At 37.9% G+C, this 24,187-nt stretch overlaps 1 protein-coding gene across 2 annotated transcripts in view; it reads left to right on the top strand.

Moving 5' to 3' along the window:
* The window catches only part of si:ch211-45c16.2 (mitogen-activated protein kinase kinase kinase 13), a 206,431-nt gene that overhangs the window by 47,689 nt on the left and 134,555 nt on the right, over nucleotides 1–24,187 (top strand). Inside the window, exon 1 of one of the 2 annotated variants that reach the window (XM_039756274.1) lies at nucleotides 20,982–21,201. The exons of the other annotated variant lie outside the window; for it this stretch is intronic. The gene's annotated coding sequence lies outside the window, so the exon portion shown is untranslated. Of the gene's footprint in view, nucleotides 1–20,981; nucleotides 21,202–24,187 lie in introns of those variants that run through there. 2 annotated transcript variants of the gene reach the window in all.

Genomic DNA, 24,187 nt, shown 5'->3' with positions numbered 1-24,187 from the left:
CAAAACAATCATTGATGGCGAATAAAGTATCCATTATTCGAGTATGTAGATCGGATATATATATATATATATATATATATATATATACCAGCGTATCGCAGCGAGAAGTAGTGTGTTAAAAAGCTAGAAAAGAAAAGGGAACATTTTAAAAATAACGTAACATGACTGTCAATATACAGTATTTGTTTTGTGAGTGTTACTGAGTGTTGCTGTCATCAAGGATTTGATTATCATTATTTCTTTCAATCAGGTTCGTATTTGTAGGATGTGTTGTGTTCAAGTTACATTCCGTGTTTGTCAATCGTTGTAAAGATGACAGGTTTCATTCATCGATTCGTTTCTTACTGCATCAATAAACAGCTCGTCTTCTTCTTTATCTGAGACCTGACACACTGCATGCACGGGTTTTTTACACTGTCTTCCTTTAGCGGGACATTGACTTTTCCACCGTGTGCTTTGTTTCCGCAGTAGCTGGATTTATGAATATGCTTATCAGGCGCTTCATATTTTTGCTGCCTTTTCAATTGTGTAATTCGGTTTTGTTCAGCGCTCTTTGGAACTGTTGCTTTTATCTGTGCACTCGCGCAGTTCACGTGAGCCACTCGGTGTACATGCATCGAAGGTTCCCAGCTGTGCTGGTGCCATCTCGTGCTATGTCCATGGCTGTATTTAATGTTACCTTAGTCCTGGCACTTAAAACTTTCTCTCGCAGTTTCGCTGAGTTTGTGTCAAACACCACCCTGACCATCTCATCTTCCTCTCCATAAGCACAGTCCTTCACCCGTGAATATTTACCCGTGGCAGTTTGCTATTGGATTGCCGCTGACGGACGGCCTTATATGGGCAGGCACTAAATTACAAACGCCAGCGCAGCCTGTCTATGAACTTAATTTAAAGTGTAGGTTTACATCGTGCTTTGTTTCCGAAGTAGCAGAACTCATGAATATGGTTGTATATGTCACTTTCGCTCACTTCTTATTGTTTAGCTGCCTTCTCAATTATATAATGCATGTTTTCTTCAGCGCTTTTTGAGGTCTTCCTGGTTTTCTATGTACTGCGTGATTACATGGGAGGCGTGATGATGTCACACGAAACTCCGCCCCCACGGCGTTGAAGCTCATCTCCATTACAGTAAATGGAGAAAACTGCTTCCAGTTATGACCATTACGCGTAGAATTTCGATATAAAACCTGCCCAACTTTTGTAAGGAAGCTGTAAGGAATGAACCTGCCAAATTTCAGCCTTCCACCCACACGGGAAGTTGGAGAATTAGTGACGAGTCAGTAAGTGAGTGAGTGAGTGAGGGCTTTGCCTTTTATTAGTATAGATGAAGCCTGAAGTCCAAATAGCAAAGAAACATTTTCACAAGAATAACACAATTGCGCTTTTATTCAAAAATATAACTGCAGAAACAAAAAGCCGCCTTAACATGCGACATTGACAGCACTTTATTGTAACTGTCTCCGTGGTTCAATAGAATCCCTTCCCGCTTGGGAAACAAAAGGTCACGAGTTCGATCCTGCGCCTCTCCGTTTTGAGAAGTAAACTGCTCTTAGTCTTACTGTTTTAGAATAAAAGCATACATTTGATTTCAGTCTGTAACAGCCGGTGCAATTTATGATCCTTGTAAAGGTTTGCTTTTTTTTTTTTAATTCACTTTTCATTCTCTCAGTAGCGTTCAGAATCAATCCATACAACCCCATCTGACACGGCTGTTTTCACTAAAGATGCGCTATAGCTCTGCAGTGTATATTGTCTCTTTCTTTCAGGTGTGTAATAGAAACCATAGCATAGAGAGAAGTGTGTACATTGCTTCTTACAGGAAAAGGCGATGGAAAAAGTGCACTTGAATAAAAGTGCACTTTTGTTATACTTTTACACCAATATATGTTCCTGTGTTTGAGCGACACGGGCAGATGGGGAGTGTCTGATGATTGCATATAGCGCCGAAGTTACTGCTCTTTACCATTCTTTCCTCTGCATGTCCTGGAGTACAAAAGAAACAGCATACAGCAACATGCGGGACTGGCAGGAACACTCAATAAAACTGAATAAAAAGAAAAGCAAGTGGGTGAGATTAGAAGAAGGCAGCTTCGCCAGCGTTTGTGTGTCAGAACCCGGTTGGTGGGTTCGGGGATTGGGGAGGGGGGTGGTGTGGGGTTGCGTTAGTATGCATCATGGTACACTGCGGAGCTATAGCGCATCTTTAGTGAAAACAGCCGTGTCAGATGGGGTTGTATGGATTGATTCTGAACGCGACTGAGAGAATGAAAAGTGAATTAAAAAAAAGCTAACCTTTACAAGGATCATAAATTGCACCGGCTGTTACAGACTGAAATCAAATGTATGCTTTTATTCTAAAACAGTAAGACTAAAAGTAGTTTACTTCTCAAAACGGAGAGGCGCAGGATCGAACTCATGACCTTTTGTTTTCCAAGCGGGAAGTGATTCTATTGAACCACGGAGGCAGTTACAATAAAGTACTGTCAATGTCGCATGTTAAGGCGGCTTTTTGTTTCTGTAGTTATATTTTTGAATAAAAGCGCAATTGTGTTATTCTTGTGAAAATGTTTCTTTGCTATTTGGACTTCAAGCTTCATACATTATATAGTTTGACATTTTGTCATCTACTACTAGAATATAAAAATGTTTCTGTTTTAACAATGTGTTGACACAGATTACTGTAGAAACGGAACAGACATGAAATGCGTGTGTTCCAAATAACGATCTATTATTTCCACTCTAAAACTCCACTTCACTCCCAGATACTCAATCAAGGCATGAGCTGAGAGAAGTTCGTGTACGTTCTAAATTGGTGGGAGGATGGAATAGCCGGCTGCTCCTAGCTTCTCTTTATCAGCACATTTAGAAGACAAAGGGCGCTGCCGGAGAGGTGTGAAGGGATTTAAGAAGTGATTTAAGGTGGGACGGAACTACGAGTTTTTTCGTAGGCTCTGGTAATTCTAGTGTTAAATGATGAAAAATACTATCTAATTACCATTATTGTCAGAGTCACAGAAAACATCAAGATATAATTTTTTACCAAAATTGCACCACCCTACTTGGTTGTTCATGCGCACATGTGCAGATGCGTGTGGATCTGTTAGGTGCCTCATTTGTGCCTCTGAGGTAATGGCATGTCACAACTGCACCCAATCACACAAAAAAGATATAAAGGAGCCTACATGGAAGGGCCGTTAAAAAAAATAGGAAAAAAAAAAAGAGTGTCAGAGAAAAAAAAGGTGAGAAATGTAACAGAGAGAAAAGAGAGGTGGAGGTTAAAGTGAGAGAAAAAAACAAAGAGAAAGAGAGGCACGATCGATAGAATCCATGCTAGAAGACCAGAGGTAGGATGGTCAGGATCAAGCCACAAGGAGGCGAGTCTGGGGCTGATGAAGGCATGTTGCTATTGAGCAAAGCTTGGGAGTAGGAGTGGCCTGTTGAGTGGAGTTTCCTCCAGATGCCAAAGAACAAGTGATGGGAAACGTGTGAGGCTCAGCGCTGTGCCTCAGTGATGCTGATGGACTAGCAATGGTGACCTGAGCCAGGTATTGAGGGATTACTGCCCCTGACCTTTTTATGTTGTCCTTTAATTAAAATGGACACCATTTTTCTGAGTGTGGATGGTGAGCAAGCTTGTGTTTAGTGTGACATCTCATATTTTTAGTTAGAAAAAGAACAGATAACAAAGAATTTGAAATTACTGCTTGGGAGCGGATTTTGTGTAGTTTACTTGTAAACTATTTAGGCATGTACTCTTGCATCTTATGAACATTTCATTTGGTTTGTGGCTTTATTGTTTTTAAATCTTGTGTGTGTGCTCTACGGTATAAGCTTTTGTAAGAAACAAGTACTGCATAATTAAAATGCTAATCCATGTTTATAATTATACCTACAGAATTAAAAGTATCTAGCAGGTTCACTGTTTAAAAAAAATCCAGTAAGCCCTCTTAAGTAGAGTAAATGTATATTTTAACAGGAAAGTAACTGTACTGCAGATGAAGATGAAAAATAATTTAAAACCTCTAAATGCATGTATATTTACATTTAAGCAATATTTAACTATCAATATTTTTTGTTAAACTGAACTTTTGTGTACAGTTTTGATTTACACTTTAATTATAAAATTACCAAGGTTAACACTTTAATATAGAAACAAAGTCTTCTACATGTTTATGTTGTGATTTATGAAACAAACTGTCTGCTATAGACCCCCTTACCTGAGGGAACCTTACTGGCCATAATGGATGTTGAGGCACTTTACGTAAACAACCTCCATGCCAATGGCATATTAGCACGTGAAACATACTTTAAACAACATGATTTACCCACAGACTCAGTTGTACAAATGGTAAAATTCACTCTGACACACAACTTATTCTCATTTGGAGAAGATGTCTATTTGCAACAAATGAGGACTGCAATAGGCTGTTGGTTAGCATCTCACTATGCAAACCTATTTATGGGAAAATTGAAGGAGGATTTTATGTCAACATGCATCTTGAAACCAATGCTGTTAATTCCGTTACATAGATGACATAGTCATAATCTGGACTGCCAGTAGAAAGACCTCCTCCATTTTAATAATGAATATAACTCTTTCCACCCCAACATTAAAGTTGAAGCTTAATTACTCAAAAACAGAAGTCAGCTTCCTTGGCTGCACTGTTCAACTGAAATGTAACACCCTTATATCCTCTTGTTTTTCACAAACCAACAGACAGACAGACTCACCTTACCTGAGAAGAGATACCTTTCACCCCAGCATTTAAGATGCTTCATCATTTTCAGCCAAACAATATATTACAACCTTATTTGATCAGACCCGACAGACTGAGATGAACAACTGCAGGAGCTTAGACAAGATTTCATCAGACAAGGTTATGCTCCCAAAACAACATACACTCAAAGAAGAAGAGCTACTGCCATACCCAGAGACAATCATCTGGAATATAAAAACAAAGAAAACAAGAACTGCATCCCCCCTGTCATCTACAACCCACATCTTGAAGCACTTTGAAAAATTATAAAAACTTCAGCCAATATAAATAATGATGAAATGCTGAAAGATGTATTTCTAGAAGCACCACTCCTGGCATACAGATAGCCACCAAACCGGCAGCAACTAATTGTTCGAAGCTCCCTGGGTGAACCAACAGACAATGGTATGTCTTCCTGCCTACAGATAAGATGCAAAATGTCCTTACATTTATGATACAGATAGTGTAGTTATACCACACTGCTGGCTAGAATATCACATAAAGGGATCATTTTCCTGCAGATCATATAATGTCATCTACCTAATTCTCTATATGAAATGTCCTGACACTGCACTCTATGTGGGAGAAACTGGACAAACACTCTGCCAGAGAATGAAATTCTCAGGGTCCACATTAAGAATGGCAATAGATATGCCCCTCTAGGAGCTCACTTCAGCAGCGATGGACACAGTGAGAAGGACTTTAAAGTCACTGTGCTTATGGGCAACTTCAAAATGAGAGAAAAGAAAGGGAAGTTAAACTTGTGCTAAAATGTAACATGTTGCAACCTGGTTTAAATAGAGAGAAGAGTTTTATAACAAAATATAAGGATTGTTTACATCTCTCGGGCTGAACCAGAGATCCTGACCACAGATTCACATTGTATGGAAAACTCATTAAAATACTTGCTAAATTGAATCTTAGCCTGGAGAGGTCTATTAATTTTTAACATCTGAGATGTCTCGCTTAAAGGTTTTCCAATGTAGTATCTGTCCTAGTGTCTATATAAACACAGGGAATTTCAGTTTCTGTATTACATCTTGCCTGAGGAAGGGGTCTGAGTTGACTCAAAAGCTTGCATATTATAATCTTTTTAGTTAGCCAATAAAAGGTGTCATTTTGCTTGACTTCTCATTAAAGAGATCAAAAAAGAACAATCTATATTACAATTGACCAAATCTATTAACATGAAATTGGTGATCGAATAACTAACTAATGAATAACCTGATCAAATAACCTGGTCAAAGCAGCCCTAGCAGGTATGTTAAAGGGTAAACTGTTTAACTTAACCAGAAATTAAAGAGGAAGTTATCTCCGTAAGCATGATTCCATAAGTTATTCTGCATACAATGAATAAATGTGTACTCATTATTTACATTATCTGTAGATTTTAATGATTATGCATTTCACTCATGCTCTTAAGTTACTGGCAAAGTGCCACAATTACTTGCTATCCATAATGATCTGTTGTACCCAACAATTTTAGCTTGAGGCTTCAACATAGAGTTTAACTCTGCATCTGGTGGGCAGGGGGTTGCGGGCACACAGACACAGCAATTAAAGGGCACTTCATCTGAGTGTCTCCACTTCTAAAGCCTATCGGCCTAGGTGCATGGCAACCAGCCAACCTCGAAAGTGTTTGTGGAACATGGGTGTCCAGAGTGAGGTGAGGCTGATGGCATCAATGCAGAAACATTGGAATGAAGCAGTTGGGGATGCATGGAGTTAGAGATGACTTCTGGCAGTGGAAAGTTGGAAGTGTGTTCAGCTGTTGGAGGAACTAATAGTCCTTTTCAGGGCTTGCTACTACCAACTTCTGCATCCCCAGGTTGTTACAGTACCAATTAAATGCTAATGCAAAATTAATCTGCTCTACTTTGAATATCTTTTATTGTAATTAGGAAACAAATTCACCTGCTAAGCAAAAGTACAAACTCTGAATGAATGGGTTAATAAAGCACAATGGTGCAGTTAACCCCATACGTGATAAGTGAACATTGAATAAGTTGCATCAGAGAAAACTATGGAGGCTGCTGGTTTCATTCCTGCTTGTAACATTTAAGTAAGAGAGACTGTGTTAAATGGATGGATGAGGATTTACACCGAGCGGGTGTCTGACTTTAGGTAGATAAAGTCGACGTAGTCAAACTTGGAAAGAGCACTGGAAATTTTGTGAATTTTACTTAATATTGAGAAGTTGTAGAAAATTAAAGTGCTGAACTTTGCAATTTTGGGTTTTGCTTATTGTTTTTTTCTTAATTACTGATAATGAATCAATATCAAGTATTTTCATTCCATCTTGCATTAAAAGGCTTGAGTGAACTTTATTCACATGGTACAATATTATTGGAGTAGTATAAAAAGCATCTACATAGCAGTGTTGTCACGATACCAAAATTTCCAACATTGATACAATACCATGAAAAGTACTGAATTCAGTAATTTTTCTATACATAACCCAGTATAATGTAACTCAAATATTTTTATTGCAAAATAAAACCTTTAAAACCTCTCTAGCTCTTGTTGACGTATAAAATATACACAATAAATACACAAATCTACACTAAATAGACATTTAAATAAAATGAACAATAATGTACAACAGTCTATTAAACATTAAATAACTTTAAACAATAAATAATCAGTAGTGCAATTCGTAGGAAATGCTACAACTACAAAACAACAAATCAATACCACACTTTAATGCTATGCATTACAAATACAAACAGTGCAAATTACACTCTCTATGCTTCCACATTTTTTGTAAGGAAGACTAGCATGTCAACATGCTAATTTGTGAGGCATGCCCTTTTTGGGCTGCAAATGAGCCCATACGTACTAAAAACACGCTCTAAAGCACAGCTAGAAGCAGCAATTCACAAATACTTTATTGAGCAGGATGAGGTACATTTTTCTTGTTTGTTTTCCACCATGCCAGTGGATCCTTCTCTGAACTAAGTTCAGGCATCTTCTCATAAATTGTGAACTCATTTGTGAGATGCACAGTTTCAGATGATGCAGTGTGCTGAGACTGCTGACTTTGGCTCTTCTTTTCCACTTGTACTGTATATTTGTTAACAGTCCTTTCAGATCAGTTTTGCTTTTTGTTTGATGGCTGTTTGGTGCTTGAAGAAGTTGTTGGCTGGATTTGGGTTTCCACTTCAAGCTAATCAACACTGCTATTTAGCAATTTTTTGACTTCCTCTTTTAGGACAATAAAACTGTCTTTAAACTTATGTCAAGAAATGTTGACGTGCTGAGAACCAACTGCAGAGGGTGGTACTCATACCTCTCTCTTAGGTCATTTCTTATATGTTTTTTTTTTAATTCCTTTCTCAAGATTCTATCACCCTGATCAACTGGGAAATGAGAAAAAATCTTCCACGTTAACAGTAGAACAGAGGAGAGGATGATGTGTTTTTCACCACTGAGGGCATTGATGAAAGAGCTAAATGTTCTTAAAACATTTCTTACAGCCTCAAGAACTGTAATGATGTAATCTTTTGGCATTAGTGGTATATTTTCTTGTCTGCTCGAACTGAGCAGACATTTTGCTGTTCTCAAGAAAATATCTCCTCCATTTCATATGCTGAATCCCAGTGTGTTGGCTCATCATGAAGTAGTTTGTGCTTGGGAATCTTTAAGGGCTGGTTTATACTCCACTCTCAGAATGCATCATGGCTGCAACTCATTCCCAGCCTTCATTTAACACTAGAATTACCAGAGCCTACGAAAAAACTCGTAGATCCGTCCCACCTTAAATCGCTTCTTAAAACCGTTCTCACCTCTCCACCAGCGTCTTTTGTTAATGTAAATGTGCTGATAAAGAAAAGTTGCAAGTAGCCGGCTATTCGATCCCCCCACCGACTTAGAACGTGCACAAACTTCTCCCAGCTCATGCCTTGATTGATTATCTGGGAGTGAAGTGGAGTTTTAGATAATAGTTAAAAATAAATAATTAACCTTCGCTGTTCTGCCTGCCTGAACTCGCAGTGTATCTATATAGTAATAACAGTAATTTTATTATTATATAGGAGCTTCCCTGTCTGCCTATCATATAGTGCCTTTCCTTCCTACCTATCTATATATCTATCCCCTTAGCTGTTTTTTTATATAGTAATCCCTCCTCAATTGCGGGGGTTGCGTTCCAGAACCCCCCGCGATAGATGAAAATCCGCGAAGTAGAAGCCATATGTTTGTATGGTTATTTTTATATATTTTAAGCCCTTATAAACTCTCCCACACTTAACATTATTAGAGCCCTCTAGACATGAAATAACACCCTTTAGTCAAAAGTTTAATCTGTGCTCCATGACAAGACAGACATGACAGTTCTTTCTCACAATTAAAAGAATGCAAACATATCTTCCTCTTCAAAGAATGTGTGTCAGGAGCAGAGAATGTCTATGAGAGAGAGAGCACGCGCGACAGAAAAGCAAACAATCAAAAAATCAATACGTGCTTTTGTGCTTTTAAGTATGCCGAAGCACCGCAATAAAGCGGTATTTTTTAGAGGAGCATCCGTATCTTCTAAGCAAACAGCCTCTGTGCAAACAGCCCCTCTGCTCACACCCCCTCCGTCAGGCGCAGAGAATGTCAGAGAGGGCGAGAGAGAGAGAGAAAAGCAAACAATCAAGCACCGCGTGGGAAGCATATCTTATATCATTGAGGAGTTTTAGTTAATATGTAATATATGCTCTGATTGGGTAGCTTCTAAGCCATCCGCCAATAGCGTCCCTTGTATGAAATCAACTGGGCAAACAAACTGAGGAAGCATGTACCATAAATTAAAAGACCCACTGTCCGCAGAAATCCGCGAACCAGCGAAAAATCCGTGATATATATATTTAGATATGCTTACATTTAAAATCCGCGATAGAGTGAAGCCGCGAAAGTCGAAGCGTAATATAGCGAGGGATTACTGTATATCTATTATACAGTGCCTTCCCTGTTTATTTATATATCTAGTGCCTTCTCTGCCTGTCTGTCTGTCTGATTGCATATTGCGCTGAACTTACTGCTCTGTACTATTCTGTCCTCTGCGTGTCCTGGAGTACAAAAGAAACACCACCATACAGCAACATATGCGAACTGGCAAGATCGGGGGAAAAAAACACGCGGCCACTGATTACAAACCGCAAGATGAATGAAAGAGACAATATATGTAAAAACATCATCACACTAATGCAATATTATTTGAAAACGAACAGCGTCATATCGGGTTTGAATATGCGCCCGATCTGACACTGTTCGGTTTCAGATAATATTGCATGTACTGTGCGTTGAAACTGCTGCACTGAATAAGCTGACGCCTTCTGTAAGAGCGTCAGTGTGTATTCAAACCCGATCTGACGTTGTTCGTTTTCAAATAATATTGCATGTACTGTACTATTTTAGAATAAAAACATACCTTTGATTTCAGTCAGTCTGTAAGGGCCATTGTAAATGCATGATTATTGTAAAGGTTAGCTTTTTTTTTTAAATTCAGTTCCATTCTCTCAGTCGCGTTCACGAACCCCCCCTATAGCACGAATCGGAAATCAGCAGTTCTTAGCATTGCACCACGCAAGCTGTCGTATCAACCGCCTACTGTAACTTGCTTTATTTTTTCTTCACTTATAGTCTAGAATAAAAGTGCACTTGTTTTGTTATACTTGTACACCAACATGTTCCTGTGTTTGAGCGACATGAGTATGCTCAAAAAATAGACATGTAATGCCACGAAAAGTGCACGCAGGCACTGCAGTTCACAAGCATTGGTACGAGAATGCAGTCACAAGTACGCTGCAGAGCTACAGCGCATCTTTATGTGAAAACAGCAGTGTCAGATTAGGTAGGAAAGGATCTTGAACACGACTGACAGAATGAAAAGTGAATAAAAAAAAAAACTAACCTTTACAAGTATCATAAATTACACTGGCTGTTACACACTGAAATCAAATGTATGTTTTTATTTTAAAATACTAAGAATTAGAGCAGTTTACTTCTCAAAAGAGAATCGTCCGGGATCGAACTCATGACCTTTTGATTACTAGTCAGCAGCTGATGCCATTACGCTACCATGGCAGTTGTGATATGTATGTGTCAATGTGGCATGCTATGGCGGCTTTTTTTCTGCAGTTATATTTTTGAATAAAAGCATACTTGTTCTGTTATATTTGTACCTTTTGTGAAACTGTTAATTTGATATTTGGACTTCAGGCTTCATACATTATATAGTTTATGCCTACATTTTGTCATTTACTACTACAATATAAAAAACGTTTCTGTTTTAAAAATGTGTTTACACGGATTACTGTAGAAACGGAACACACGTGAAATGTATGTATTCCAAATAATGATCTATTATTTCCACTCTAAAACTCCACTTCACTCCCAGATAATCAATCAAGGCATGATGGGGAGAAGTTTGTGCACGTTCTAAGTCGGTGGGGGGATGGAATAGCTGGCTAGTTGCAACTTTTCTTTATCAGCACATTTAGATTAACAAAAGACGCTGGCGGAGAGGTGAGAACGGTTTTAAGAAGCGATTTAAGGTGGGACGGATCTACGAGTTTTTTCGTAGACTCTGGTAATTCTAGTGTTAATGCATCCTCTGAGCATGCCCTCAGAAATTAACGCTACGCGTGGCAAGTTGCAGCACCAGCAAAAAATTGCAACATGACATCAAAGTCTTTATTTATTATCAACATGTGACATCTAGCCGCTTTGCAGATCCCACAGGATCAATGTGCATGCTTTCATGTTTGATGAATGGTTCAGTGTGGTGAAGCAAATCATCATGCTTAAATGCTGACATACGCAATACAAACATCAGATTTTCCCCATCATAATGACGCAATACATTTTAAAGGTGTGACATATAATCTGCTGTGTTTTTTTGCACTTTCGCAACAGCATCAGAATGTACAGAAGTGTATTTGAACCATGGAGAAAAAAAATTTAGGAACACAGTGAAGAAAACAAAACATTTATTTCATGATTAAAGTGGATATTTCTTTTTATGGATATTTACTTTAATCTTTTAGTTTATTTATTCATTAAAGTTGAACATAGTAAATGCCATCTTAAAACTGACCCAGTTGTTAATTGGTACATGCTTTTGGGGCTTCCTCCTGTCAACGGCAGGCAGCAATTGCCCCACAGAACACATTAAATTTATGATATTCCATCTCTCTGCACATTTTTGAATCCTTAGAGTTATACTTGATATCACTTTCGTGATCAAACGTGTTAAAGCATGTATGGTACATTTTATAGATAGAAAAATCGTTAATTTCATTTAAATAAGTAATACTGTTAATAATTACACATATGGGAATAACTCGGTGGCGGAGTGGTACCACTGCTTCCTGTTAGGGAGTCACGTCCCTGGTGTTTCCTTCCTGTAGTGTGCATGTTTTCCTGGTGGGTTTCAACAGTGTGCTCCGGGTTCCTTCCTATTGTGAGAAGGTGTCCTGAGAATTTAGTGGATGTTTCAGGTAATTATCACGGTGAGAAAACAACGTTCGGCTTCACTGTGTTGAGATCTTGCACGGCCACCAGGTGGAATCCTCCAGATTTACTTAAAATACAAGCATAAACAGCTAATCGCTGTAGTGTAGTGGGCGAATGTGTCACATTGCCTTCACAGTTGTCTTCTATAGTGGAGTTTTTTACTTCTTTGTACACAGTTTTAAATATACTTGAAATGTTAGGAGCAGAGGCAAGTGTATGACGTGTAATTGCCCTTTTGTGACTAAGAAGACTACTAAGTATGGATCAGGAGTTAACAGTTGACACATCCATTACTTGGCCTCTAGGCAGAAAATGCATTCTTCTAGGTATGTTCCCTATCAACTTCAGTTGCTGCAAACTACTGTACTTCAAAGATGGAGACCTACACTCTGGAAGATGTGCACCTTCTCATCTTCCATCTTTTAGAAGTGGATTTTATCAACAAAGTATAAATATCTATCTTTTAAAAGGAGAAGATGAGTTACACTGGCTGATGCAGCACTTTTGTCTGATAGAGCAGGAAGTTAAGGCTCTGTTTTATTGAGAGCTAAAAGTAACACATCTTGCACCCAATATGGCTTGGAAAAGTAAACAAAACACAATAAAAACATACCTTAAATAGAGTAAAACTCTTTTATAAAATCCTCTCTTGCAGACTTTTGTCTGATGTTCACTGTATAACTCAGTTATAATTTACATTTTTGTTGTTTTGGGTGGAACACTGAAAGCACTTAGGTGAAGGTAACTCATTCTTCCATATCTGCAAAATGTTATGTGCTTTAGCAAATATAAGTATTGCATGAAGATGTTTGTTACTGATGTATGACCAGTGTTTTAACTTGAGTTTAATCAGTGATAACAGCTGTTCAGATAAGCACACACTTGTCAACATTGAGAGGATGTGAGCCGCAAAAGGATAGGAGAGGAATAATAAATACCGAAATATTGGTAAACTTTGTTTTGAGTGAGCTCTGGCATTGCAGCTTTATCAGTTAAGTTTGAATGTCATGTGTAGAACTTTATATATTGACTGTAATTGGATTGGGGGGGGGGAAAGTCAAAAAGAAATCCTTGTGCTTTGAAACTTGGCAAAGTGTAATTTAAACTTGTGGCACAACAGGTTAACCTTTGCAGCACATTTATTCCAATGTAAAGGTAGTAGCAGTGAACTAGTGAGAAATCTGTTTACAGATACGGACATGGACAAAGATTCCTTGGTGAAGTTGAGTCCCACAGTTTTAGCTAGACAGTGTTTAGAGGTAAGTTCAATATAATTCAAGATAGTCAGTCATTTTTTTGCGATCATGGTAATTTAATTTGCCATGAGAAACTGTTCTTAAGGGAACACTTACCCTTTCTTGTGATTTAAAATGGGGTCTACAGGGCATCCTTGCAGACCTGAAAAGTAAAGCCTTGCATCTTTCCAAACGCATCCAGTTTCAAGTCAGGTGTGTTTTCAAGTATTGATTTCCCTATCTTGAGTTTGAATACATATTGTAAAACCCTGTGCCCATGTCATTATTGAGCCTTTCACCTTCTGGAGCAGGGATTCCTATAGCTTGTTTTGCAAGTACTGCTGTTGCTGTTATTTTTGGAAGTGCTTTCGAGCGCATAAAGGATTTAAATGAATAAACTTATTTTAGATTCACTGTCTCATAAACATAGTTGTCCATAATCCTGCTTCCACTGGAAATATTTTTTTTGGTGAAAGATCTTTAATTTCTTCATCTATAGTTCACATCTGTTCGTGATATAATATATATAATATGCTTATCACAAAAGTACTCTACTCTGTCCCATCACTCTCACAGCTATCTTTCCCGTTTCTCAACTTTCGGTTACAATGCTAACAGCAGCCACAATACTGAAATCATCATTGCCTTCAAAAAATGATATCAGTACATAAAGTGAGAGTGGCAGTAAGGAACTGTAGCTAAAACTAAGAGTTCAGGTAAACTATTGGTCAGCGTGGGCCGTGTGTTGTATGTTTTGAATGATGATGAGGGTCCAAGAACTGGACCTGGCGCATATGCTTTTGAGTGCATTCACCACAGCTGTTCTGTCTTTTCATCACAGACTGGTAAACCATAGCATAATCCAACAAGCTAAGAAACAAACACAAGATGTAATATTCAGGTGTATTTGGGGACTTAGATAAAATAACTTTTCAGATTATTTAAGAGTCAGCACTCACATTTTTGTTCATTAAATGTTTTGGGAGCAGTAAGTCGTATACAAAAATAACAACAATAATAGAGTGCAATTACATGTATTAGACTACATGAAACACATGCTTTTTTTAACAGTATTTTACAATGTCATGTAGTTGAAATCCTACCCCAAAGAGGTTTGTGGTAGCTCAATAGCTTTTATAGACAGCAGCTTCCAACTCAAGTTACTCTGTGTGCTTGCGGATAAACCAAGAATTTTAGGATCTGAAATAGATGCAGAAAAATTGTTTTGACTTATCTATTTTTTTAAAAAACATTGAGTGCTGCATTTATTTTCTATTCAATTACCAGAAGCGCCATCCTTGGTAGTTGTCTTGACAGTAGTCTGAATTTTATTTTGTACATTAGCACAGCAATAAAAACTTTGCTGTAACATTTCAAAACCTCACCAAAGTCTGTTCAGACCCCTCTTTGTCAGATGATGCTGTTCTTTTTCAGGCCTTAATTTTCTGTTGTCTTAATTGCTGTACTTTTCTGTTTAAATGTTGTTCTTCATTATGTATAAGCAAACTTTAGCCAGTTCCGAGTATGGCTGCTAAGGCCCTAATAAAGTATACACATTCAACCATAGTGGGATAAACTGCACTGACATTTTGTCAGATAAATAATCTGGTAGTAGGTTAAAAGAATTAGAACTCCATCTCTGTCTGGCCTGCTTACCTGTGTGAAAGTATGGTGGCAACCAATATCTGATGTGTTTTTTTTAACTTTCTGATACAAAATCTCACTATGTTACTCTTTAAAAAACTGTTTTCCTTCATAGTGCCCCCAGGACCTTTCCACACAGGTCTGTTTCTAAGGTTCTGTTGATAGTAAAATTTACTTCAAAGCAGAAGCGTTAAACTCTGCACTAACTGAAATCCTGCCATCCATTATGCAGAAAATTAAAGGAAAGGGTTTTCGTGGTTCTTTCAGCTATGTTACACATAGACCCACATCTTTTGTTAAAATTGTGCTAATTCTAATATGTGTTTGCCAATTAGATGTTAATGAAGAAGCTTGAATATCCCACTGTTAGGCAAGTGATTCAACACAGTATTGTCTGCCAAATAGAGCTGACAAATTGATCATCAATTAGAATCACTAATCTAATATAATTAAAATCTGTGAAAAATTATTTTTCAAAGGCAAATGCTGAAATTTGATTGTGAAAGGATAAAGGTGCTTTATTTTACCTTGCACTAATTTTGGCATTCATATTTTGTTGGAAACTTCTGAAATACTTCTGTATTTTACATATCAATTCCATGATTAGCAATTTTATTATTTTTAATTGTTAATTTCTATCATTATTTATTAAACTGACAATTTTTTAGCCACTGTTCTGTTTTTTGCTTAATGGGTGTACTAAGAACAGATTTTAAACTCCTCTCCAGCTACCTAAAATTATTGATATGCTCCTTATACTGTTTTGTTTCACTTTTGAACATGAGATATGAGATCCCTGATTTGCTTTTGTTTTATATTAAAACTGTTGATTATTTATCGCAACAAACAAAAGCTGGTTTCCTTTCTTACTAAACATGGGAAATTAACGTCCTATTTCTGATTATCCTTTTTATTATTACCATTGATTTAAAATCACAGTTTTAAATAGCTTTTTTTAAGTGTTGGCATAATGAAAAATAAGTATTAAGGTTACATTTGTTATATTTTTAATGAATTTGTAAAGGAGGAAAATAATCCCATTTAGTTTGATCCAGTATATTATTCTATAACCTCCAATCATCCACCGCAGAATTTAACCAGCATGCTGCTCTACAAAATTACCAAATTGGTCTTCTCTGCACATTTTTATCTATCTTTCACAAGCTGCTTTTTAAAAACTATAACCTATGTTTATTGTGATTTTTTTATTTATAAGAGAATTTCTGTGTCTCTATTAATGAAAGTGTTGGCCAATTAAAAATATCTGGAGGAAATACTTAAAAGATCATTACAATGCAACATTAATATTAAATATTCACTCAGCGGGAGCGACCACAACTACTACTCCCCGGATGTCGGCCCAACACCCAGGCTCACTGTACAGCTGCATGCACGAGCCTGCACTCACTCGCTCTCCGGCACCGGCTTTCGCTTTCTCTCCTACTTCCTGCTTTCACTTGCAACCTCCATTTATTTCCGTCCGTCTTTCTTTCTTTCCTTCGGTGTTCTACCTCTTTTTCTTTCTAGCCGACTCTCGCTTCTGTATAGGTCGAGAGGGCATAGCAGCTGAGACAATTTAGCAGCCCCAGCAACAATCACTTATGCGGGCAGTTTCTTACCTGTGCACTTAGGTGAGATACGCCCACATCGCAGATCGCCCTGAGAACCGCTTCAGCCACAACCACCACACCCCTTGCTAAGCTGCTAGCGCAGTGATTATTTATCTAAATCTGGCCTTTGCTAAGAGAGCTGTGGACCCGCTGTACCACAGAACCCCTCTTAATTCTTTTAATTTTTGTTTATCATTTTCTGAGCTTTCAAAGTAGCAACTTCCTTTCAATATATGACATGCTTTATGGAAACAGTAGTATTTCAGTAGTGACATTATGTTTATTGGATTAACAGAAAATATGCAATATGCATCATAACAAAATTAGACAGGTGCATAGATTTGGGCACCCCAACAGAGATATTACATCAATACTTAGTTGAGCCTTCTTTTGCAAATATAACAGCCTGTAGTTCAGTTATCCGGGAGAGACTCGGAGTAGAGTCGCTGTTCCTCTGCGTTGAGAGGAGGCAGTTGAGGTGATTTGGGCATCTGGTCAGGATGCCCCCTGGACGCCTCCCTGGGGGGTTGTTCTGGGCATGTCCTACTGGGAGAAGACCACAGGGTAGACTCAGGACACGCTGGAGGGATTATATCTCCCGGCTTGCCTGGAAACGCCTCAGGGTCCTCCCAGACGAGCTGGAGGAGGTGGCTGGGGAGAGGGAGGTCTGGGCTTCCCTGCTTTAGGCTGCTGCCCCTGTGACCCGACCTCGGATAAGTGGTGGATAATGGATGGATGGATGGATCTAGACGCCTCCTATAGCCTTTGATGAGTGTCTGGATTCCGGATGGAGGTATTTTTGACCATTCTTCCATACAAAATCTCTCCAGTTCAGTTAAATTTGATGGCTGCTGAGCATGGACAGCCTGCTTCAAATCATCCCATCCCATTCCAGAACACTGTACTTCTCCCTCTGCATGAATACCTTTGTAGATTTCGAACTGTGTTTTGGGTCATTGTCTTGTTGGAATATCCCACCCCTGTGTAACTTCAACTTTGTGACTGATGCTTGAACATTATCCTGAAGAATTTGTTGATACTGGGTTGAATTCATCCGACCCTCGACTTTAACAATGTCCCCAGTTCCTGAACTAGCCACACAGCCCCACAGCATGATGGAGCCTCCACCAAATTCACAGTAGGTAGCAGGTGTTTTCCTTGGAATGCAGGGTTTGTTCTTCCGCCATGCAAAGTGCTTTGTGTCATGACCAAATAACTCAATTTTTGTCTCATCAGTCCAAAGCACTTCCATCCATCCTCTTCCGCTTATCCGAGGTCGGGTCGCGGGGGCAGCAGCTTAAGCAGAGAGACCCAGACTTCCCTCTCCCGGCCACTTCTTCCAGCTCTTCCGGGAGAATCCCAAAGCGTTCCCAGGCCAGCCGGAGACATAGTCCCTCCAGCGTGTCCTGGGTCTTCCCCGGGGCCTCCTCCCGTTTGGGCGTGCCCGGAACACCTCACCAGGGAGGCGTCCAGGAGGCATCCTGATCAGATGCCCGAGCCACCTCATCTGACTCCTCTCGATGCGGAGGAGCAGCGGCTCTACTCTGAGCCCCTCCCGGATGACTGAGCTTCTCACCCTATCTTTAAGGGAAAGCCCAGACACCCTGCGGAGGAAACTCATTTCAGCCGCTTGTATTCGCGATCTCGTTCTTTCGGTCACTACCCATAGCTCATGACCATAGGTGAGGGTAGGAGCGTAGATCGACTGGTAAATTGAGAGCTTTGCCTTACGGCTCAGCTCCTTTTTCACCACGACAGACCGATGCAGAGCCTGCATCACTGTGGACGCCGCACCGATCCGCCTGTCGATCTCACGCTCCATTCTTCCCTCACTCGTGAACAAGACCCCGAGATACTTGAACTCCTCCACTTGGGGCAGGATCTCTCCCCCAACCCTGAGAGGGCACTCCACCCTTTTCCGGCTGAGGACCATGCTCTCGGATTTGGAGGTGCTGATTCTCATCCCAGCCGCTTCACACTCAGCTGCGAACCGATCCAGAGAGCTGAAGATCACGGCCTGATGAAGCAAACAGGACAACATCATCTGCAAAAAGCAGTGACCCAATCCTGAGTCCACCAAACCGGACCTTCAACACCCTGGTTGCGCTAGAAATTCTGTCCATAAAGTTATGAACAGAATCGGTGACAAAGGGCAGCCCTGGCGGAGTCCAACTCTCACTGGAAACGGGTTCGACTTACTGCCGGCAATGCGGACCAAGCTCTGACACCGGTTGTACAGAGACCGAACAGCTCTTATCAGGGGGTCCGGTACCCCATACTCCCGGAGCACCCCCCACAGGATTCCCCGAGGGACACGGTCGAATGTCCTTTTCCAAAGCACTTTGTTCCAAAATAATTCTGGCCTGTCTAAGTAAGCATTTGCATACAACAAGTGACTCTATTTGTGGTGTGAGTGCAGAAAGGGCTTCTTTCTCATCACCCAGCCATACAGATGTTATTTGTGCAAATTGCGCTGAATTGTTGAATGATGTACACATACACCATCTGTAGCAAAATGTTCTTGCAGGTCTTTGGAGGTGATCTGTGGGTTGTCTGTAATCATTCTCTCAATCCTGTGCATATGCCGCTCCTGTATTTTTCTTGGTCTGCCAGACCTGGTTTTAACAGCAACTGTGCCTGTGGACTTCCATTTCATGATTACATTCCTTACAGTTTAAACTGACAGTTTAAACCTCTGAGATAGCTTTTTGTAGCTTTTCCCCTAAACAATGATACTGAACAATCTTTGTTTTCAGATCTTTTGAGAGTTGCTTTGAGAATCCCATGCTGTCAGTCTTCAGAGGAGAGTCAAAGGGAAGCACAACTTGCAACTGACCACCTTAAATACCTTTAGACACACCTGTCTATGACTTTCACGGCTTAAGGAGCTAATCCAACCAATTTGGTGTTGCAAGTAATCAGAATTGAGCAGTTACATGCATTCAAATCAGCAAAATTACAAGGGGACCCAAATTTTTGCACAGCCAGTTTTTCACATTTGATTTAATTTCATACAACTAAATACTGCTTCACTAAAAATCTGTTTGGAAGACACCCCAGTACTCATATGCTCCTAGGAAATGAAAGACATACCACTGTTATCTTTTTTTTGTTGAAAGTAAATTATTATGCAGGCTGAGAGGGGTTCCCAAACTTTTTCATATGACTGTAGATTAAAAAATAAAGTTAGATTATTAAAATGAATGCTTCAGTATATCATTAACATCCTTAATATTTTAAAATTCTTTTTTTTTTTCCCCTCTGGTAAACTTGTCTCACATGTTTCAACATTGTTTACACCATACTTGGGATTTCTTTTTCCCGGGTCACTTGATAATAAGCATTTTGATGATTCTTTTATGATGTATAAATTATTACTTCTAATATCATTTACACTTTGGCTTGTGGCATTTTGTGTGGGGGAATTCTTGCACTCTGCCCTGCAACAGTAACCGTGGATTAAATGGGGTTTAGAAAATATATGAATGAAGAAATTTAAAATATTTTTTCCAGTTTCTTTGTCATAATGCATTCAGGCAAGCTGAACTATTCTCATGCTGATGTTTATGACCCAGATTTTTATTTTTTCTTTGCACAAAATATTTAGCTCTTGTACATTAAACTTTTCAATGCAGTAAAATCTTACAAGGTGTATTATTATTTAAATATTTTGTATGTTAGGAACTTGATTGTTTCTAGTAGCTCATTAAACTGAGATTAGTATACGATTAGAAGGGAATAGTGGGGTTCCTGGTATATTTTTTTGAGGAGTTTCAAAATGATTGATCAAAATGCATTATTATCATTACTACAGCTACACTTAAGCTTTCTTATTTGTCACAAGCAGTTCTTAGCCACCAAGTGCCATCTTTGCATCTTTAAGCAAAATAGCATTGTAAAACAAAGAGAACGCTGAGTAATTAAAGGAAGGCAGTATGCTAAAATCCTCCTTCGTCTTTCTACAAAAGGACTGACGAGAACCCCAGATGGCCTAACCCCTGGAGGCTAGTAGTGCTTCTGCTGTGTTGCAGACCTCTTAATCTCTTTTATTATAATCTTTTTACAGCAAACCTGCTGTAGCACAACCTCAGTTTTTGTTTGGTTTTTAAGGATTTTTGAATGCAAGAAAATGTGGTTTATTTCAGTCTACTGAGCATCATCATCATATATGCTAGAACTTGGAAATTAAGAACTGCATCCTTAAACAGACTGGTTCATTCATGAATCCGTGATGTAAGCAGTCTCCTTGGTTTCTTTGCAGTGGGCTGCAGAATTGTGTGGGTGGAATTTCCTCTTAATTCTGCAGCGTCCATCGATCTCCTCCTCCTCCTCCCATCCAGACGGTACCCAGCCCCCTCTCCCCGCACATTGACACACATGCATGCATTTGCTGCTTTTTTTCTTTAGCCACTACACCGATTTTGAGGACAATCATGCAGCAGAGCTCTGTCATTAGTAAGTACATGCTAGTTCATTGTGAAAGACATTTTATTCTCTGTGTTTGTAGCTATTTGATTGTTTTTTTTCCCGTTGGATAGTGATTTTTTTTTTTTTATTCTTTTCCTTTCTGCTTACCGTTTACTTAAAGACAATAAGCTGCATGTGATTGAGCTAAATGTTTTGTAATCTGCAAGCAGAAAAAAATTGGGAATTTTGGCTGGAGATATTCTATCTTCCATGTAACATAAATCTGATTCACATGTGTCCTTTTCAAATATGTTAATTACAGATTACGTGAAATGAGTGGTATTGAATAGTGAATCTGGGTTTTAGTGTTGAAGCAAAAGGGATGAGCTTATATAAATGGCAGTCTGAATGGAATTATGCTTTGCTTTCATGAAAGCACTACAGATTAAATTCTGTGTGTAATTGTATAAAGTCAATTCACCAGTTTGCTGAAATTTTTGGATTTTCTATATTGGTTTTTATATGTAAATAGATACATTTTCACTTGGTCTGTTTTTTTTTTTTTTCCCTCTTCATACTCTCTTTTAATCTAAATAATAAAGCCAGGGTATTGTGTTATATTGTAATAATTAGTTACTATTTAATACTTTTTGTCATTACTTGTTACTATTTATTTATAGATATTGTTGTGTGTACTATATATTAATTGCAGTAGTATTGTTAAGCAGAGGGTAGTCCGCCTTGCTAAAGGTTTTTTGTTTTATTTAAACAGCTGTAGACAAAAATGGTTTAACATTTAAAATCTAATCATCATTGTGTCTGTCCTTGCTACTTCTAGGCATACTGTATATGTGCAGCATGTGTATATATGACGCAAATGTATATGTGTATATATGTGTGTGTGTGTATGTATATATATATATATATATATATATAATGTGTGTGTGTGATGAATATGTATGTGTGTATATATATATGTATGTGTGTATGTATGTGTGTGTATATATATATATATATATATATATATATATATATATGTATGTATGTATGTATGTATGTATATGTGTATATGTTTGTGTGTATGTAGCAATCCTGTAGGGGAAAATTCAGGTTCCTATTCAAAAATGAATAAATAAAGAGATATAATTTTAATCAGCCTAAACAACAGAAGGGGAGCGGGGCTGTAATTTGGGAGCACAGCTGTTTTGTTTTGAATGATGAGCCTCATTGCTTGTTCCAGAATGGCTGGTTTTTGTTGTCTTGTTTTCTAACCTTTAACAGAACAATGAAGTGATTTTATCAATCCTAACACAGAGTAATAATAAATTGAAATTATTTTTCTATAAATATTTTTAGTGTATTTACCATTTGGGAGTAGTTTTTCTTTTGTGCATAAATTTATAGTTATGATAGACTTTTTTAACCTCAGCAGGAAGTAGCAATTTCATGATTTAAACAAAACATAAAGTAACATTTTCAGGTAGTGACTTTTGCAGTTCTCACCTAGAATGTGAATAATGACACAGGCTGATTTATGAATGGAACTGCTTATATTGCTAGTAAATTCATTTGTAACAGCCCTCTCCATCACGTGATGTACAATGTTAAAAAGTATACCCAACATGTTTATCTGGTTTGTACAGTATTAAAGCTCATTGTTTCATGCATGCATGATCCCAAGGAGCAATGCGTCTTGGAGAGATTGACAACACCTTTCATTTTGGCAGGAAGAAATACAACAAAGTGTTTAAGAAAATAAATGGTTACATGTTTAGATGTGCCATTTATATTCTTGGAGATCTGTGTTGTGTAATTTTTTTTTTTTTGCTTCATGGTGCTAGTGTTATACTGTACATGTTTTATTGTCTTTTGTCCTTGAAAAGAACAAAACATAATATGTTGACAATGATTATTACATGGCATAACTTGATGTAAATAAATTTTGTTTTAATTTTTTTTACAAGTGTTAAATGCAACATTCATATTTCTTAAGCTTCACTTGCTTTACTGTCAATTACTGCTACATTTTTTTATTCTGTCTGTATTGAGTTTAATTAATGAAATGCAAGCTATCCTTAAAAAACAAACTTTACTTACATAACTTTCAACTTATCAATTCATGTTGACCTTGAATTATAAATATTAAGTAAAGTTGATTCTGTGTAAAATTGTTATTTTATTATTTGATTGTGTATGAAAGGGGCTGCTGTTTGTGTATTTTGGGAATACTTTTAAAAATATATTGTTCCAAAGCTTTTTAAATTATTAAGTAAATGCACTAAATACCAGCTTGAAAGGACTGCTGAGGAAATCCAGATGGCTCATCATCATGAGGAATCTTTGTGGCATAAAGGAGGAGGGGCATTATCTTGCTGTGTGTTTAATATAAGAGGAATCGTTTTGTTAGGTTAAGTAATTGATCACTGTAAATTTTGGATAAAATTATGCACTGCAAATTCATTGATGTGAATTTCTGGTAAATATGAGAGACAATATAGAGTGGTTTCTCATTGTAATGAAATATATATTGTTTTTCTGCCTTACTACAGTATTCTGGTTGTGTTTTATAAAAATTTTTTTTTTACTGATTATTTGAAATAATCTTAGGTTGAAACTAGGGATGCTTTGATCAGATTTCTTAGTGTCAAAAATGATCACCAATTTCATGTTACTGAAATGGCTGATTCTGATAAAGGGTTTGTTTTGGATTCTGTATCCCTTTAAAAAAAATTTCACAGTAAGCTTCTGCATAGCCTGTGTTTATATTAAAGTATTAACTTTGGTATTTTTATAATTAAACTATAGATCACATGTACTATTTGTTTTTTTGTTTTTTTTACAAAATGAAATTCTGTAGGCTTATTTTTCAGTGACTATAAAATACAAAAATAAATTAAAATAACAAATTAAACATGTACAGAAAGCATTTATTCAAAATATACATGGCTTAAAAATTCCATGTTACTTAATTGTCCAATTCTGATACAGATTCCAGTTATTTATTTATTTTCCCTGTACAATAAGATACAAAGAA

Source organism: Polypterus senegalus, chromosome 6, assembly GCF_016835505.1.
Source record: "Polypterus senegalus isolate Bchr_013 chromosome 6, ASM1683550v1, whole genome shotgun sequence".
NCBI lineage: Eukaryota > Metazoa > Chordata > Cladistia > Polypteriformes > Polypteridae > Polypterus > Polypterus senegalus.
This window is presented reverse-complemented; position numbering and strand designations above follow the sequence as displayed.